This window comes from Pleurodeles waltl, chromosome 11 (genome assembly GCF_031143425.1).
Source record: "Pleurodeles waltl isolate 20211129_DDA chromosome 11, aPleWal1.hap1.20221129, whole genome shotgun sequence".
NCBI classification, from domain to species: Eukaryota; Metazoa; Chordata; class Amphibia; order Caudata; family Salamandridae; genus Pleurodeles; species Pleurodeles waltl.
Genome location: NC_090450.1, coordinates 315,192,439 through 315,213,463, shown reverse-complemented (window position 1 = coordinate 315,213,463; position 21,025 = coordinate 315,192,439). Strand labels below are relative to the sequence as shown.

The window sequence follows — 21,025 nt, the reverse complement described above, 5'->3', positions numbered from 1 at the left end:
CTTTTACAGGGTCATTCCCCAGACATTTTGCTTTTTGGCTCCTTATTATTCTGACCTTTGTTGTCTGACGTTTTGACTCTGAGCACTTTTTCACTGCTAACCAGTGCTAAAGTGCATGTGCTCTCTCTTACAAATTTGGTATGGTTGGATTATACCTGATTGGCATATTTACTTTACCTATAAGTCCCTTGTAAAGTGGTATGCCTATACCCAGGGCCTGTAAATTAAATGCTACTAGTGGGCCTGCAGTGCTGCTTGCGCCACCCACTGAAGTAGCCTGTCAACCCGATCTAAGGCCTGCTAGGGCAGAGCCTGTGTGCGCAGTTTCCTGCCACAGGGACCTGCCATCTAAATTTACTTGCCAGGCCCAGAACTCCCCTTTTACTACATGTAACTCACCCCTAAGGTACACCCTAGCTAGCTCTTTGGGCAGGGTGCCATGTATGTAGAAGGAAGGACATGTGCCATGTAGCATGGCCTGTCCTGGTAGTGACAAACAGCCTAAACTTGGTGTCTCACTGCTGTGAGGGCTGCCTCCTCATAGGATTGCATTGGAAATGCCCTGCCTTATGTGTAAGGGGTATTGTCTGATTTATGAGGGTTAGCGTAGGCATGTTTGGTATGGTTGTGACAGTGGTAAGAAATGCTGCTTACTGGTGTAGGTGTATTTTTTATTACTATCACAGAAATGCCACTTCTAGAAAGTGCACATTTATCTGTGCTTATAACTTTGGTGTTTTGCAGCTTGTCTCCAATCAACGTCTGGTCAGACTGAGAGTTGGGGCTTTGTGCATACTTCTCAGACAGCCAGAGCACAGGGAGGGTGGAGGTGACACAGAGGTGCATCTACATATTGTAAAGCCTTCCTGGGCTGAGAGAAGAGAGGGGTGGGGCACACCTGCATTTGTAAAGACTGTGCCCTGGCCTCACACAATAGGGTTGTTAACCCCCCACTGATGTTTGGAGCCTGTGCTGAAAGGAGAGAGGGGGCACTCACAGAACCAGTTGTTACTGGCTGGAACCTCCTCTCCCTACCATTGTAAAACACTGTAAGAACTAACTATAAGTACAGGGGAATTATTCCCACAATTTGGACATTCTTGGAACTTGAAACTGGACACAGAACGCTTATGAATGGAATCACCAGGAAACCACCTTGGACTGCTGCTGCTTTGCAGATCTGTGACCCACCTGGTAACTAGAGGAAACTGCCACCACCTGCAACCCTTGTGCTAGCCTGTAGCTGGGCCCACCAGCCCTGTGCCCCTTTGTCTCCTGGTTGTTCCCAGGGGCAGGGTGCTGTGCCCCTGACCCCTGAACCGATCTCTGTAGGCTCTCACTAAGCGCTGTAGAGAGCGCTCTCTTGAAATTGCTGGAAAAGATCACCGCCACAGCCCAGGCTGCAAACTTGGCTTTAGCGCTGTAAAAAGCACTGTGCTCTGCTTCCCGAAATCACCACAGCATCGGGAGGTTTTGATTTTCATCAGCGCCGGGTCTGCGCTGTTTCTAGTGCCCTCGGGGCACGTGAAGAAGTAAACGAAGCAAGCGTGCTCCTCTCGGCACCCTCGGGGTACGGTCCGCTCTCAGGAGCGCCCCAGGGGCACCAGCCATCTACGATCCGGCAGGAAGCCTCCCGGTGGCTCAGGAGCTGCTTCACTGACTCGTGCACCGCATCGGGTGCGGGCGAGTGCTTCTCTCTGACCCCCGGAGGGGTCTGAGCACCCTTTCGCCGCGAGGCAGGACTCGGGGAAGGCACGGGGAGCGCCCCCCTTCCCCGTTCGCTGCACCAGGAGCGGGACGCTCCTAATTTCGGGCAATTTGTTTTCCCGATACAATCGGGAAGGGAGACCTGCACAAAGGTCCCTTTTCGCCTTTCTTTTTGTCGCTGGGCCACGCCCGGCCCCCACCCCACGGACAGGGTGTGAGGTGGCAAAGGCAGGCCCCTACCAGGATCACGGGTCCCCAGAGGGGCCCGTTCTAACCACAAAAGAGCGAGGTGCTGAATGCCCCTCCCCCCCAAAAAGCACATTTTGGCGCATAGGAGCGCCGGGGGCCCCCATGCTTCACTTCTAGGCACTGGGAGTGCCTCTCTGCCAGGAAACAGGTACTCTTTAGGAAACCTAGGCTCTAGGAGCCTAATACAGACTTGTGGATGCTTTCTATTTCCTACCTGTTTGCTTGTCGCGTGGGCTCTCATTATCCTAAATGAGACTACAGGATTTCTAGGTAGCAGGATCGTTCACGGTGTGGGGGACTGAGTCTGACCCACTTGGAAGGACCTCTGTCACCCTAAATCCGGTTTTGCTCCGGCTAACTAGCAGTGCATCATCTCTCACAAGGGGAAGGGATGATTGGGCAGCCGAACGCAAGACATCTTTGGAACTTCTCAGGGAAGTCGTGGTCACTCAGATCCAAACCAGCTCTCTCATTTACAGTATGATCTCATATACAAATGACAAAGGCAGTTTGAGTTTTATAGATTGTTTTAATAAAACGACTGCATTTTAGATATTAAGGCGTGAGCCGCAATAACCAGAACCATGCAACACAGTAAGATTGAAATAGTCACAAGGAGAGTGAAACATAAGAATAACGATAACATGGTGTTAATAATTTCTACTCTCTCTCAGCTAGTTCTATTTCGAGCACAGCATGTTAAGCTTCTAACTTGCCTTTCATATTCCCTGGGAAGCCATCAACCCTCATACCTGAGCAAAGGCCTGTGATCTGGTTCAGCATCTGCAACGAGGCAGTCAGCGTCTAGTTGTGGTTCCCTGGTCGGAATCTCCCTCTTGCGTGTATTGGGACAAGGAAGTGTTTTTATAACTAACATGTCAGTGTGATCACAAAATGTCCCTACACAAGAATGCCAAAGACTAAACTCCTACCACGTCTATTGGCAATGTACCAGACTGTATCCTTGACTGAAGCACAGAGTGAACAAGAATGTGTTATTGAGGACTCCAGTGCTGAAGTAGGCTAAACAGTGTGATATAAAAAATAAAACAAGACCGTAGAACTGGTTATTTGAAAAATAACAGTACGAAGCCAAATAAAAAGCATTTAGAGCAAAGTGCGCAAAGGCTCTAAGCTGCGAGCAAAGGAATAAAATACATCCAGGGCAAAGTGCACAAAGGCCTAAAGCCTGAAGCTAACGCGCAAAGGATACATAAAACCGACCACACTACACCCTCCCCTTGTCGGTAGCAAGTGGTTCTAATAATATAAAAATATGCACCAGATACAAAAAAAAATACATCAAATATATTTCGACAAGTTCAGAGGACAGCAAAGCAGAAAACTAATTTATATTGGGAAGCATGTGACGTTAAAGCCAAATTTGATGCAATGTCAATTTCAATTAAAAAAATCAAATTCTTAGACAGAAGCCACGGAAAGCAGGAGATCCTCCACTTCGACAGATGTCAATAACGGAAAATCTGCGCCAAAAACTATCATGGAGCAGGTGTGTCCCAAAGGCCCAAAACCATCCAGGGCGGCACCCCGTGCAGGGCCTATGAATGAGACAATACCATCTTCCTCCAGGAAGGGAATCTCATAAACTGCCTCACGAAGCAAACGCAACCGTAGTGCACAAGTCTGGGAATGAGCCCTAATCGGGAACATCAACAGATCAGTATCGACCACTGGGGGGCGCTACAGTGAGAGACAGAGAGACAGTGCATGTTCAAACGAGCACCAAAGACACCGAAACACGGGTTGCACACAATCCAAAACCGGTCAGAATGACAGAGACCAGTCACACTCCAATTGTCCCAGGAGTGTTGCTCCAAAATGCTGCATCATGCGTTCACGACACAGCTGCGCTGATGGGAGCACCAATATGGGATCTCGTCGCGGTGGGACAGCCATTGCAGAAGAACAGCAGCAACAGCAAAACACCAGCCAACAAAGCCAAAGTAATCGGAAATCCCCCAAAAATGCTTCCGAAAATAGAATGTATAGCCGAAGGTATTAAACCGAATATGGAAGAGAAGGTATGAGCAAAACCAACACCAATAGCTTTGAAAAAATGTTCAATTCCAGCAGTGCTGGATGCATTAAATATACGTCCCATGAGTTCACCAAAGTGACTCGGAAAGTTAGTATTTAAAAGGGACTGTATTTCCGCTGATGACCTTACCACCTGAAGTGCGTAGGTCTCGCTAGCAGATGTAAGGGCCACATGCTTTTGAAACAATAGAGCTTTCAGTCGACTCAACTTGTCGAAATTCACCTTGGAAGTAGCAATATGAGGCTAGATGTCCCCTACCTCCCTAATTTGAGTGGGGGGAAACAACACATTCCTGCAGCACGTAACGGCCTTGGTGACAACGACCACGTAAACTATTCTGGCATGCATGCCACAACAGAGTTCACTGTTAAGAAGGACGTAGCTGCCGTTTGAAAGCACCTGGAAAGTGTTTTTAATTACCGGGACTGGAACTCCCTTAAGATAACAAGCTAAGTTAGCAATCGAGGCATTACACGCTCCGTGCAAAGACAGCTGTTTACAAACCATCGAATGGCTGACAGAAGTTTCGCATTCGCTACCGCTAAGAAAAACCTCCCTCATACCATTAAGTCATCTGTATAGAAAGGGAAGCTCCCACACCTCATATATGTAACTGTCTCCCAACCGTTCATATCTACCCACCGGAATGTGCTTTAAACAAGAAGTAAATTGCAGTGTGGAGATAGGCAAATTAATAACCCCGTGAATCAACCACTCAGCTGACGGAATCTCAGCCACAGTAAAAGGCAACTTCTCCAACTTTTCAATATTTAACATAACATACGTCGCTTCCTTCTTAGCCATCAGTTGTGGTTGACATGTCAAATTAAAGGAAATGAATATCTCCCTGGCACGAATATGCTGCCACGGAACGCGACCTGCCTTCAATGTCTGTAGAGTCCAACCCAACTGCATGATGGACCGCGTTTGACTCTGCCCATGATATAAAGAAGACATATCCGATCTAATAATGTCTAAAGCAGAGGAAACAACGTTGGCAATTATGTACACACGGTCTGATAGGGTATGCATCCCATTATCCACAACAGACAAAGCTTGTATCAAATTTTCCTGATCAATTTGCCTCAACCGGGCCGCTGCCTCCTGTTGTGAAAGTTTCCATATCTCATTATATACTTCATACAAAAAACATTTCTTCCGTGGTACTCTTGGTCCTGACAAAAAATCTTGCAAGTCAGTATCATTAGACAGTAACGTGAGATGTGTCTTAACTGCGTCCAGCGTGGATGACTTCAACGATTGTTGACAAAGTTTCCCCACGCTATATGTAGTAATGATGTCAGCATGTTCTGGTGATATGTAGCGAGGGTCTGCCCTACTAGTCCTGAACCCCTCGAGAGGTGACAAAACGTTGATGACACCTATTAGTGTCTATGGGCCACAATAACCACCAGCCTGGACGTGTCAATGAAGTGTTAAGCGTACCATTCTGGACCCAGTCTGTAAGCTCATTAAACATGGCATTAATATATTGCTGCCAATTTTTCATTTTGGAAGGGACAGGTATGCCAGGCATATTCAATTCCCTAATTGTTGCTAAGCCCAAACAGCTAGTCTGTTGTACAGTGTCATTTAAAAAAATAATTTGGACAGGAATAATACATGCCCTAAACAATGTATCCCTTACCCCGCATTTGGCAATTTTTCGTTCCCCAAACACTTTTCAAATCAACAGTTTTGGACCAGTATTCATACCCCTCAACAGATAGTTTGGATACAAACAAATTTGAATACAGTAATTTAGTATCAGTCAATAACATTTACTTATTAGCATGCGGAGTAACTCTAAAATAATACGACTTAGCACTTTGTTGATGATGCCCAGAAAAATATGCAAATTTGTCATAATAAGTTTTAGAACTCCCCTGTGGAGGAGTCGGGCAATGTTCCCATTGCATATACTCAAATATTGATTTAGGGCTACTGGCTTTATGAAAATAATTGTGACAAAACATGTCACCATAATTATCTCTAAACTGGTAAGTATCTTCAATTTCATAGACAGTATAACACTGCAATTCTGTCAACATAGAATCTCCTGTCTTCACATCCCAATCATCAGAAACAATGCCTGGTATAACAATATCATTCATTGACAATTTGAGAACATACGGTATCTGAATCATCTCAGTGGGACCATATATATCAAACATCACTCTATCCCACACAATCCCATCCGGAATTGGTACAGCAGAAATGTTCACAAAGGACAAGTCTCTTCGAACCATATGTGATGAAAAATGTGGTTTCAACACCGTCTCCACGTGCTAAATGTCAGATCATTCAGGAAGAAAATGACCATGTATCACCAGAAAAAAGGTAACTACAAACCCCAGCCATAGGAAAAGAGTCATCACAGTCATAAAAAGCCACAGATAGTTCCAAGGAACAACAAAATATGTATGTTTGAGCCAACACACCAGCTTACATGGACCCATGGCTGGTGATGAAGAGGACGAGGAGTCCGAAACGGTATCATCAGTGGTGTTGAAGCAGCCCGAGGCAGTCCTCGCAAAAGGTGCAACCGTAAACAAAGAAGCAGATGGTGGCTCTCGCCTTGGCACGCTATAAACCACATGTTCAGCAATATCAGTAGAACTTACAGCAACTTGATCAAAAGGTTCCAAATTATTCGCCGTCAGTGGAACAATCGCAAGATCAGCTTCCACCCTCCCCAAGCTTGGAGAGAAAATAGCGTCAGTGCAAATCACCTGCAGCGGAACTTCTTCCCCAGCAATGAGAGGGATTCTGGAACTACTGGGTGTCCCGCTTGGTCTGCTGTGCAGAATCGGCCACATGTTGTAACTTGACATTACTAATGGAAACAAAGCGATTTCCTTTGGCCCCTTGCAACAGTGGCAAAATTACAGTTCTTGTGCCGTGGATCCCTAGCACAGGGACAGGCACCCGATAGGAAGGACCAAATTATTTTTTTACTGCGACCTTTTCACGCACAAGATCCCCAATCCTGGGAATCCAACCAGTAGACGTTACTGGTTCATCCTTAATTCCTGTGGAGGTAGCACTGGCAGAAGAGTTATCTTCACGGAATTGTTGTAAATCCTGCAAAACAGTGACACAATCATTTATGTCAAAGGGCGTATCTGCCGTCTCCACACCAGGACCATCTAGATCAGGAACATACATTTGTGTTCCAAACAGGCACTCATATGAAGTACGACCCCCCAGGGACCTTCTAGGCAAGTTATTAAGCGCTCTCTGTACTCCATACAGGTGGGCTAGCCAACTACGACCCGTACCTATAACTCTGGCCGTTAAGGATTGCTTTAAATCACGATTTAAACGCTCCACAACAGAATTCCCCTTGGGATGAAATGGAGACGAGAACTGGAGCTGGACCCCCAACAAAGCCATGGTATCCCTGAATAATTTTGAGGCAAAAGCAGGGCCCTGGCCCGAATGAAAAGCTGCAACTTCATATGTATCGACAAAGATGCACAAATCTTTAATAACAGTTTGAGCGTCAGCCGAGCGCTGTGGCCAGACCCACACAAATCTGGAGCACGAATCTACAGCAACCAATATATATTTGTATGCACTATCTGGTGTCAGTGGACCACAATGATCCAAGTACACACACTGTAAAGGTTTATTTGATATCAGAAGGGGCGTCTGCAGCGGGCGTCTAGCCGTAGAAACTTTAATTTGTTGGCAGACATCACAACAAAGGACATACTGCTTCGTCTCTTTTTAGAGACCAGGCCACCAATAACGAGCCTATAACAGTGAAATGGTGGCAGCCACGCCGGCATGTGCAGAAGCCGCCCCCTCATGTGCTGCAGTAATCAATCAAGGTCGCTCAATTTTATTGGGCATTTCACGAACACCAACGCCTGGGATTTTAACTACAGCGTGTAGCATACCACCCATGCAGTAACTATATTTAGAAGGGAATCCTTTAGGAAATGGCGTGGCATCAGCCGTAGCCTTTATGGCAGCCAAAATCTCTGTGTCTGGTTTGGAACTCGAACAAGTTACTGCGGCCACAGTGGCAACTGCCGATTTTGGGGCTTCATCAGCCAAAGTATTCCCAGCAACGTGTATTCCAACGCGCTGGTGTCCAAGTGTATGCACAACATGGACTTTAGGAAGCATTCCCTTCAGATCCGCAACCTTCCCCCACAGCAATTTGTGTTTAATGGTGTTACCTTTTGAATCTCTGAACCCATTCAACCTCCAGCAGTGTAAATATTAATTGAAAGACTGAACACAGTAATAGGAATCACAAACCAACAATGTAAATATTGCCGGATCTGCATGTTCCAAGGCTAACAATAGAGCTTTCAGCTCAGCCAACTGTGCCGTACAATCTCCCAAGGTTTGTGTATAAGTATGTCGGGGGCAGAACACTTCCCCCTCCATATAGCCGCTCACCACCTCACATGCAGCAGAATACTGTTGTTTAGTCCCAACCGCTGGTTGAGCAGAGCGATCGGTATACATGACCACTTGATATTGGTCAATAGGCAATGTGCCAGCGGGAACTGGGTACTCCATTTCATATTGAAGAAATTCTTGAGTCTGCAGTTTAGGGTCAAATATGTAATCTACATCAGTGGCTGTCAAAGACGTTGCCCATTGTATCCATCGCGGGTGTAAAGCTTTCGAATTAGGAACACTCGCTTTAGTAACAGCTTCTAGGGCTGGAATCGGGGAAACTACAATGATGCGTTGGCCCTGGGCAAGAGGTCGTTCTTTAATAACAGCCATCTGTACAGCAGTGAGAATTTTCTCAGTCTGTGCAAAACGTTGTTCTGCAGCCGAATACAAGTGCCACTTGTATGCTATCGGGACAGTCTCACCCTCATTAAAGGTGACATATGTAAACCCAACGGCCCCAGGTATAACCCTGATGACCAGATGCATTTTATTGTCCCAAGTGTGTAAATGCTTCACTGCTAAGAGATCAGTTTGCAAATCTCGAAGAATATGTGTATGCTCCTTCGTCCAAAATCTACTTGAAAAATTCGGGCAAATCAACTCGTATAATGGTTTTATACGTGTAGCGTAATCAGGAATGTAAGTTCTGCCAAAATTTAGAAACCAAAATAACGACTGGAGTTTCCGAATCGTATTAGGAGGTTGCAACGGAGCAAATTTTTCCAAAAAGTGTGGCGCTAAGCTCTTGCGCTCATCCGACAACTCATATCCCAGGAAAATGACACTGAGGAAGGCAATCTTTGATTTTTTTAAATTAAATTTGTAGCCAATTTCAGCAAATCCCACAACAATGCGCGCTACCCGCCTTAAATGTTGCAGTAACTCATCGTCTGTCAGATAGATATCATCAACATATGACAAAGCTTCAGGGTCCAACTCGTGCAGAATTTCAGTTACATGAGCCGAAAATAGTCCTGGGCTATTCTTATACCCCTGAGGCAGACGACAAAACTTTTTTTGAGAGCCAAACGCACTAAAGCTCGTATAGTCCCTGCTTTCGGGTGCTATATTTTGGCAGAAGAATCCATTCGAGATATCTAATGTTGTTTTGTATTTCATACGCACAATATTATTCATGAGCGCTGCGTTGTGTGAATTTTGTATTGCATATGTGCGTGTATGTCCATTTAAATGTCTGTAATCCACCACTATCCTATAAGAATGGTCCAGTTTAGCTACTGGAAATAAGGGATTATTCATCAGCGAGACACAGGGTTCAATTACCCCCTGGTACTCCAATTGTGTAAGTATTTTCCTTACCGATGCCCTCGCTTCAAATTTTATAGGATATTGCGGTTGCGGCTGAGGTTCACCCTTTATCGGAATTACATGATAAGGTGAATCCCTATCCCACCCCACATTATTTCTGTATAAGGCAGGAGCCTGTGCCAGAGCCCATGTTTTACTATAGGACTCTGCTAGTTCTCCCGGAACAAGTGGTGAGAATGAAGGTGTAATAACCTCCTCCCCAACTGGACAATCACAAACAAAGTCAGGGGGCCAATCCTGTTTGGCCAGCAGAATGTCATACAATTTGACCACACGGTCCCAAAAGATGGCGTTTATAGTGCGCTCAATGTCCCCTTCTAATTGCAAAGTTACTGTATAAACTCTATCGGGATCAGAGACACGCATATCTGCTGTTTCGACTTGTATGAAGTCATCAGTTGCTTTCACCTCCAGATGTTCTAGAAGATTCCGGCGAACTATTGTGACCTCTGCCACGCTGTCTAACAGTACTAACGCCCATGTCTTGTTCTTCAAGAGAACTCTCTTCTTGAGTGGCATGTCTAACTGAGACTGCCGCCACCTTCTTCTTTTTAAATTGCTGCTTTTGTTGGATTGGTTTCTCTTCTTTCTTGACAGAAACCTCAGTTGAGCGTTGTGATTCCTGTCTCGGTTTCACATACTCTGTTCTCCGCTCTGACCGCCCACCTCTCTCATTTCTCTTTTCCGATGAGTCCTGAAAGGAACGAGATTGGCGTGTATCAGTATATTGATATCGATCAGGCGTCTTCAAATTATCCCTATTCCTGAGATTATACCTATTCTGCGGGGTCTCCGGTTGCGGAGATTGTCCCCTATCCTTTTTAGGTGTCTGTTGTTTTTTCTCCCAGTGCTTTTTAGTACCCTCAGGTTGCTGTTGTTTAATAATATATTTACTATTCTTACCCTGTAACTGTGTTTTTTGCGGTCTAGCCCCTAGGCTATCACGACCGATACTCAAATATGTTTCTGCTATTATTCTCGACAGCTCCTGCTCTTGATTAATTTGCAGGACGTCTAGCGCTACTGCCTCTCCTTTGAGATTACTCAAAATAATAGAAGAAACTGTAGCAAAATTGCCCATCAGCTGCATCCCTAAATCTAAGGCTGGGGCTGCCCCATATTCATCTTGAATTTGTTTTAGCACTTCCAGTAGATTAGCCAATGTTGGAGTACCGTGTGCTGTAGTGTAGAGCGCGGCAAACACCGTGCCCCAAGTATTACAATGATCCACAGTAGGAACCATTCCATACGGCAAACACATCGTCAATATTCTATGTTTATCCTGAGGTCCCGTATGGGGAAACACTGCTTTTAGCGTATTAATTTTTTGCGCCAGCCAAAATGGAGTTTCCTCACGTTTAGCCAGTACTTCACCCATAACTGAGTGTACAGTGGCCGGATTGATACCCGGAACCACTGCATGTGGGTGCGCCGGAGCAGCATGCGCTGCATTAGTATTTAAAGTCTGCATTACAAATTGAACCAGTATTTCGTATGTAGTAGCTAAGTCTATATATAAACGACGAACTTCAGCCACTGCCAAGTTAGCAACCGCAGGATATGGTGTGTATGTAGCCAATAAAGGCCAGGTAGGACCATCATTACTCAGTGGACCTAACCTAACTTGTGCTACTGTGTGTGGGAGGGCGCCATCAAGCCAATTATGGTGTTCTTGATAAGATAAAGGAATCTTTAAGTATGCATATGCCCTGTATTGTCCAGGGACATTCGCAATAGTGTATTCATGAAAAGTGTTTGTACCCCCATCAACTGCTGGAAATACGACCCAAGAATAAAAAATCTCTGTTCTATAAGCTGCATGGGCATCCACCACAAACGTGACTGGACCCCCCTGGTTCGTGAGACCATGTGCTATCAGATGTCCTGTGAGCGGTTGGCGCATATTAAGCACTATATTCACTACATTAGGATTCGCCATTATATTAACAACACTAGGTCAGAGAAGGCACACCAATATCGCGGTTTTCCTTTCAAAGTTCAAGCTTGAACAACCGACCACTAAGTAATAGGATGTACCTATCTCATGGTGGCGGAAATCCTCAGCGCCACTGACGTCTCTGTTTACGGAACCGAGGAGTCAGTATATATATGAGACCGAGAGAGTCAGCCGGACCCGAAAATAAGAGCCAGACCAATCGTTGGCGGTGCCATGTCGCATGGGCTCTCATTATCCTAAATGAGACTACTGGATTTCTAGGTAGCAGGATCGTTCACGGTGTGGGGGACTGAGTCTGACCCACTTGGAAGGACCTCTGTCACCCTAAATCCGGTTTTGTTCCGGCTAACTAGCAGTGCCTCATCTCTCACAAGGGGAAGGGATGATTGGGCAGCCGACCGCATGACATCTTTGGAACTTCTCAAGGAAGTCGTGGTCACTCAGATCCAAACCAGCTCTCTCATTTACATTATGATCTCATATACAAATGACAAAGGCATTTTGAGTTTTATAGATTGTTTTAATAAAACAACTGCATTTTAGATATTAAGGCGTGAGCCGCAATAACCAGAACCATACAACACAGTAGGATTGAAATAGACACGAGGAGAGTGAAACATAAGAATAACGCTATCATGGTGTTAATAATTTCTACTCTCTCTCAGGTAATTCTATTTCGAGCACAGCATGTTAAGCTACTAACTTGCCTTTCAGATTCCCTGGGAAGCCATCAACCCTCATACCTGAGCAAAGGCCTGTGATCTGGTTCAGCATCTGCAACGAGGCAGTCAGCGTCTAGTTGTGGTTCCCTGGTCGGAATCTCCCTCTTACGTGTATTGGGACAAGGAAGTGTTTTTATAACTAACATGTCAGTGTGATCACAAAATGTCCCTACGCAAGAATGCCAAAGACAAAACTCCTACCACGTCTATCGGCAATGTACCAGACTGTATCCTTGACTGAAGCACAGAGTGAACAAGAATGTGTTATTGAGGACTCCAGTGCTGAAGTAGGCTAAACAGTGTGATATAAAAAATAAAACAAGACCGTAGAACTGGTTATTTGAAAAATAACAGTGCGAAGCCGAATAAAAAGCATTTAGAGCAAAGTGCACAAAGGCTCTAAGCTGCGAGCAAAGGAATAAAATACATCCAGGGCAAAGTGCACAAAGGCCTAAAGCCTGAAGCTAACGCGCAAAGGATACATAAAACCGACCACACTACATACTGTTTCTACATATGTGTGCTTATGTTCCTTTTATGGGCATGTCTAGCTGATATGTATTCATATGACTTGTGGAATATTCTCTAATGTTCCTTTTATGGGTATTTATGAATTGTTCATGACAAGTGTATATACCTTTTACTATATTTCCTGACTACTGCTTATGTTGCAGAATCCTGAGTACTTACGTGTTCTAATGTGACAACTGCATATTCTTGCAGAGTATTAGTAACTTGTGTAACATTCTGACAACTGCTAAGTTAGCAGGGTATTATTCATGTGTAATGTTGGTCTAATTATGTCTTGTACAATACAGATTATTTTTACATAGCTCAGTGTTGTGTTTACTTTGTGGTGTAAATTTTGCATCACGTGTGTTGTGTGTTGTGCAACCGCTTTACACATTGCCTCCAGGTTAACCCTGACTGCTCGTGCCAAGCTACCAAGGGGGTGAGCAGGGGTTATCTTGGACGTGTAACTCCCTAGCCCGGACTAGAGTGGGTAGGTTCTGCCTGGCTGAGGTGCATACCCTAGCCAACCAGAAACCCCATTTCTAACACTTTCCATCTAAAAAAGTCACAGTTTAGGAATTTTCACACCGTTTCTTCTACCTTGGTAAGAAGCTCCACATCTGAGCTGAGGGGGTGGATGAGTAATGAAGGAAACTGATGTCAGTGAGCATGTCTGGCACTTATACATGGCTGCCCTCATCACGTCCGGAGCGGAACAGTTTTGACGCAGACTCAGACAACTCCACATACCAGTTCACAGGAGCATTGCTCAAGGTTCCAGTCTGGTATTTGGGGATATTCAGAAGATAAGGAATCTGTGGTTAGATAGAGTACACACCAGACAGAGCACTACCAAAGGGAAGTAACGTGTTCTTTCTGTTGAAACCAGCCTCCCTCAGGCAAAATCTTCACAAAATTGTGTAACACCAAATAGGCAAATTTCTCAAGATTCCATAACAAAAAATTGCCCATGCTTAATATTGATCAAATGCATTGCAACATGGCAGCCATCTTGTAAGTTTTTTTCATAACACTTAAGAAAACCCATCACATGGTGCCTGAGATGCTTGCATTGACATGTGCACAGGGAGCCCATTTTATTGGTTTGAATTTTTAGATGCGGTAGTCGAATGGAGCATGATGAAGCATGGCAGGCAAGAGGATGTTGCGGGAGTGAATGAAAAGATAGGGTTAAAAAAAGGGGTACAAAAGACTAAGGAGACAGAGAGAGAGGAACTCATCCCTAGTGCACTACAGTGCTGAGTCCGGACATCAACAATACAATGATACAACTCAGAAATGTTCCTTGGGAGGGGAAAAACAAGAATAGGGAGCAAATCCATCAAGACAGATGAAGGAACTAATATATTAATGTAAGCCCTCATCATTTATGAGCAAGGGACCAACCCAAAACACACTCTTAGTCTACACTGGATACTATTAGTCTCATGCCAACAGATAGCTTAGGCTGCCTGTAGAAGGACCCAACAATGGCTGCACACTGCGTAGAAATAGTGTTGGCCTTCACAGTGAGACTGTTCCAGATATAAACATTCTGTATGCTAGAGCTTAGACAAGGTGATGTTGAAAGTGTTAGGGGTACTCCACAAGATTATGGAATATTTCCGTATGGGTTTGTAACATGTTGCATGTTTATATTAATGTTGGGCCCATGCTGGTGCAGAAATCAGACATGGGGATATTCTCCATAATTCAGTGGTTCACCATGCAAAGTCTGGCAAAGACGTTGCCATTCTCTGTAAAATAATGTACCGCTGTACAGTCAGCTAAAAACACAGATGTTTCTTTCGGTACAAGAAGAACCAGCAATGATCATAAGGGTTGGCAACTTTGTTCCTTTTGCACAAACAACACCTCGCAGGTCTACTTATTGGTCCTTATTGGTCATTATTCTCTGTTTCTGGGCAAATCACTTAATCTCCCTGTGTTCCTATGTAATGTAACTGGTGCTCATGTAACGCGTTCTAACACCTTTGGGGCGAGTTCGGAGATACAAAAATTTTTAAAAAAAATGTTGTGTAAATTCACGTCTCTCATTTATTCTGCATCTTTCGTAGTCTAACAGATATATAACAAATAGTAATACTGCAGTACCTACACCATGTTCGGTCTACAGGGCCAGAACCATTTGTGGGAGGGATTGACTTGAAGATGACCAACAATTCAATGATATTGTGATCCGATCTACAGCATGTATGACTAAGCAGTCGGTTGAGGAAAACAATAAGATTTGAGGGAGGAAACTAGTGCCCCCTAGCGAACCGTATTTTGTAGTTACTAGGCTTCTTGTTAACTACATCCCCCTTCAGTCTACACCAGTGGTGAAAGTTCCCTGCATAATTTTACTCCTGTATTTCTAAACAATTCTCTGTCTGTTTGCCTGTGTGTTGTCGGTGTATTAAGGTTTGTAAATTATCAGATGGTACCTATCACAATTCATAATAAAACCGTGGTTCAACACACATTTTCACCAATAGGCTCTAGTTAATATGAATGGATTGTGAAATTGCGGATATTTGGAAAACTTCAATAAAATGTTGGTGCAACTGCACAAAACTAGGTGCAACTCTCTTGTCATCTTTTCTCAAAATTAAATATAAGGGCATACCTTCCATTCAGAAGTCCCTAATAGGAGACTTATGTGAGGAGAGAATGTCTCCCCAGTAAATTAATGAAGTTAATAAATTATGAAATTCACGAATTTTGATGGGTGTAAAAATAATAATCTGCCAGGTCCTTCATAATGTCTACATTGATAGGTGCTATCCGTTGCTTTGCATTAGTTCTAGCCATGTTCAGCATTAGTAGTCATCAAACATGTCTGAGACATATACATGATGTCAAGTCATTTTGTAGTGATGAGGAATTACTGATTCAGGAACACTGAGACAGATTAGGGCGGGTTGGCATGTAAAATGTATTATAATGAAACAGAAATGGAATTGTTGGACTTCTGTTTTCAATGGGGCTTTATATTTCTATTATATATATGTATTTGAAAGGATGTATGTTTTTCATGGTAGCTAGACCTTTAAGGATTTAGAGTAGGTTTCCCCCTCTGAGGTTAAGGGATGGAAAAGGCGTGAGTTCACAATTGTGAATAGTGCGCAGGTGCTTTAAGGAGTTCCTCCTTACGAGCACTGTTGGACTTTTTTGCTTATGCAGGGTCATCCCCAATCTTTTTTCTCCTGCCTCCTAATTTTTTCTGACCTGTTGCTGTTGGCTTTTGAACTCTGAGCACTTTACCACTGCTAACCAGTGCTAAAGTGCATATGCTCTCTGTGTAAATTGTATGTGACTGGTTTATCCATAATTGGCATATTTGATTTACCAGTAAGTCCCTAGTACAGTGCACTAGAGGTGCCAGGGCCTGTAAATCAAATGCTACTAGTGGGCCTGGAGCACTGATTGTGCCACCCACATAAGTAGCTCTGTAATCGTGGTTCAGACCTGCCACTGCAGTGTCTGTGTGTGCAGTTTTAACTGTAAATTCGACTTGGCAAATGTACCCACTTGCCAGGCCTAAACCTTCCCTTTTCTTACATGTAAGGCACCCCTAAGGTAGGCCCTAGGTAGCCCCAAGGGCAGGGTGCAGTGTATAGTTAAGGTAGGACATATAGAAATGTGTTTTATAGGTCCTGACAGTGAAGTATTGCTAAATTCGTTTTTTACTGTTGCAAGGCTTGTCCCTCTCATAGGTTAACATGGGGGCTACCTTTAAATCTGATTAAAGTGTAGATTCCCTTTGGAAGCGAATGGGCATGTGGAGTTTGGGGTCTCTGAGCTCACAATTTAAAAATACATCTTTTAGTATAGTTGATTTTAAGAATGTGTGTTTGAAAATGCCACTTTTAGAAAGTGAGCATTTTCTTGCTTATACCATTTCTGTGACTCTACCTGTTTGTGGATTCCCTGTCTGGGTCAGTTTGACAGTTGGGCTGGTTGCACCTCACACTAGACAGTGACACAAAGGGAACTGGTGTGTAGTCTGCATTTCCTGATGAGCCATCTGTGCTAGGAGGGAGGGGAGGAGTGGTCACTTACACCTGAAAGGGCTGTGCCTGTCCTCACATAATGCTGTCTCCGGCCCCCTGGGTGAGTGTCTGGGGCCTGGTCGGGGAAAGGCAGGATTTTACATTCAAAAGAGACTTTACTATGAAGTAGGCCTACTTCAAAGGAGAAATTGGGTATCAGAAGGGCACCCAAAACCACAGACTTTAGATCACTTCTGGACATCAAGAAGAACCTCTGCCTGGAGAAGAGCTGAGAAGAAGTGCTGCCCTGCCTGTGACTGTGCTTTGTGGAGCTATCCTGCAGTTGCTGCTTCTGCCAGAGTATTAAGGCAAAGAATGGACTCCGTGTGCCTTCCATCCTGTGAAGAAATCTCCAAGGGCTTGATTTAGAGCTTGCCTCCTGTTGTTTGAAGTCTCAGGGACAGCAAAGACTTCTTACTGCCAGCACCTGGAGTCTCTGGACAGACTCCTGCTCTGACAAGTGGTGCCCTATCCAGTCCCTGGACCCTTGAAAGGCAAGCTGGTGGAAATCCAAGGAAATCGACTTCGGACGACTTCGGACCGAAGCCGCTGGTGAATCCGGTGATGCCGCCTGCAACTGACTCCGTGATCTTCGCTGGAACGCAACGACCTTCGCAGGCCCGATGCTGCTGCAGCCCCGCTGAAGTCTACGACATTGTGGAAGTCGCCGCACCACGTGGCGACCGACGCCGCTCGAAGTGTGTGGATTCAACGTTTTGCCCATACTCCGCGATCCCCGACTTCGCACATCGACTTGTTTTCACTCTTCCCCAAAGGTACTGTACTTGGGAGTCCACGCGACTCCGTGTCCGGCGCCGCTGGTGTCGGCTTGTTGGGAACGACTGTCACGACACCGTGTTAATACCTCATCGAAGCATTTTGTGTTTCTAAGCGCTATTTTTGAGTCTTGTGTTTGTCGGATGTTTGTTGTTTTGGTCTTGTTTTGTTTTGATAAATATTTCCTATTTTGCTAAACTGGTGTTGTGTCATTTTGTAGTGTTTTCATTAAGTTACTGTGTGTGTTGGTACAAATACTTTACACCTAGCACTCTGAAGTTACACCTACTGCTCTGCTAAGCTACCAAGGGGGTAAGCAGGGGTTAGCTGAGAGTGATTCTCTTTTACCCTGACTAGAGTGAGGGTCCTTGCTTGAACAGGGGGTAACCTGACTGTCAACCAAAGACCCCATTTCTAACCAGCACATACTTATTGGAGCTGCAGCAGCTTCAGTTTCCCTCCCAAAGTCTTCTTCCTAGCATGGGTCTGCATCTCTGCCAAAGCTCAAGTGAGGTATAATGGGGCCCCATGCAAATGGCATTTTACTGTTAGAACTGCTGCATCTCTGCAACGACATAGATCTCTAGGCTGACCACCTGGCATTGAGGAAAATTCTGGACAGGACTGTAAAGAAATCAGGACAAACTGTCAAAATTCAGGACCAAGACTCAACATTAAGGACAAAAATTCAGGAACAAAGTTCAGTTTTACAGATACGCCCAAGAGAGGCCATACCCCATTACATTACCAGTGCATTTATTTACTCTTTTTTAACATAGCACTATTTATTCATTGTGGTCTTTTTGTGATTGCCTCCTGGTATGCTACATTCAGGTGTCACATTAGGTCCTTGTTCAGTAGTAAATGAATGCTCTTCAACATGGTGTCAAGGTCATCACCCCTACCCAAATCTACCCAATCTTTGTTAAAGAGAAAGTAACAACAACATTTGATTATATTTCTGAACATTTAAAAACCTCTGGGAAACAGTTTGGGAAACATTAAGGTAATTAACCTTATGCTAGTTTAAACAAATTGAACAAAAACATTTGGCTCACCTAAACCGCCCATGGACTTTCAACCTAAAAAGAATTTAAGGAGGCAAGGCAGATGGTGTGGGCAACAGTCTCACACCTAATGTCAGGATGTGAGGTATCCACAACTTTTCTGTAGTCTCACCGCACTAGAATGCATGTTGGGGACTCTACACTTATCTCAGAACTGGGAGCCCGTATTACCTAAAAAAGATAATAAAATAGGAGGATGAAATTGAGATCAAATGGGAGGCTGCTGCTAAGAACTGGATAAATAAGGAGGAGAAGAACAAGGTGGGACAATTCCGAAAAATCAGACAAGATGGCTCCGCCAAGACTATCGGAAGGTATTGGGTACCTGGGGAGCTGTCTATGCAGACAGGAGAGAAACAGAAGAGGCACTGTTAAGTGGTTGTACAAGCAGCTCACACCCCTTAGCAAACTCTTTTGGTGCAATGGTCCGCTGTTCGTGCTTGTGAAGGGGGAGCAGGGGCCAGACCCCTTGCAAAGTTGTGCAAGGCAATTGACCGCTTTTTCCTTCTCTTCAAATGGTTTTGAAATTGAGCAAAAGCCAAACTAGTGGTCTGGGTTATCCCTAAGTGTCAAGTACACATAGAACCTTCAAAATGTTTGGGATGTAAATTTCACAAACAAAATGCAAATTTCTTAAAATATAATTAGTGTTTCTTTAACATATGGCACTGTTTTCCACTTTATATACAATTAGACCTCAGATTGAACTGGGAGCCAGTTACCTTTTGATACCTAGTGATTAGTTTCTGCCATTTTCCCACTGATTTGCAGGATGGAAATCTCGGCAGAGCGTCACAGTCAATCCGTGCCCAGTTTGCTTTTTGGTCTTCTCTTCTGCTTTCTGTAGTGGGCCACTTGGCACTAGTGAAGATGGTGTGCTACCCGATGATAGTATTATTTTGCAAACCTTCCCCTGCTTCTCCTTATTTCCTTCTTCAGACATGCCACACATCTGATTTAGTCGCTGGGGCGCCGTCGGGTAGTTCTTTCTACTCTAAAGCTACCTGTGACAGTGGGTGGATTAGGCCTTCTGGACCTAGAACGCTAGTATTCAGCGGCACAGGTCCAAAGGGTGGCTCGATGACTTTCTGTCTGCCCCCACCTGCATGAGATGGGGTTTATCAGTGAAGACTTTTAAGGAGGGCTTACTGCATTTCCCATTGTTTCCTACTGACCATTCTATGGATCACCATCACTGGGGTTATCATGTACAGCTTTCTCTTGCCTTGCTAGAACCTGTAAACTCAATGACATGAAGAAACCCTGTGTTCCTGCACTACCTTTGATAAGCTTTCCCACTTGCACAGGATGGCTGTGCTCAGAGAAACTCCATCAGTGGCAGGCTGCAGGTGTCTTGAAATTGGGGGATTTGTTTCTGGACGGCAAGCTACTAAATTTCCAAACCCTTGTGGCAGACTACTATCTTCACCCCGGTCAACTCCTTACTTACAGCCACCTTAAACAATCATTAAATGCCCTTTTCATGTCTGCCACCTAGCACTAACCCTACATGAGGTGTGCGAGAAGCTCTACACCACAGGGACTGGTGGCAAATTGATAGAATGGGTGTACAGACCTTTCTTGCAACTTTGAGACCACTCCGGGTGTTCTCGTCATACTACCCTGGTGATTGATGCGGCCAAACCTCTGCAAGATACGGACTGGACTAAAATACTGGACTTTCACCATAAAGTATCCCATGGCTGCCACTTTAAGTACATTCATAGAGCTTCCTCGGAATGCATTCCGCCCATTGCTTGCCATTGGCTTTGTGATTCGTAGCTCACAGTTCATTGCTTTCAATTTGCTGGCTTTTTTTGTTTTAGGCTGTGCATTCAAAGCAACAAGGTAAAATGTCAGGCTTTGTATTCGGTGGGAACTTAGTGGTTACTTTTCTTTCTCTGACTTCAAAGTGAGAGGATTTATGCGGCAATATTGCTGGGGTTAGGAAAGAGTTTTTTCCATTACATGACAACATTTAAATAAACTCCAGAATATATCAGAGTTAGGAGTACAAATGAAGCACATTTTTGTTAATTCTGGACTGTGCTGGAAACAAATATATTTATATGATTAAAACAAATCATTGCTTTAGGTAATGCAATTTCCACACATTATTGTCTGTCTACTGTATAGTTTTATTTGAAAAACTACATGTCTGTGCAATG

At 44.4% G+C, this 21,025-nt stretch overlaps 1 protein-coding gene across 1 annotated transcript in view; it reads left to right on the top strand.

The window, feature by feature from the left end:
* The window catches only part of LOC138265101 (kyphoscoliosis peptidase-like), a 350,383-nt gene that overhangs the window by 117,955 nt on the left and 211,403 nt on the right, over nucleotides 1-21,025 (top strand). The window lies entirely within an intron of this gene.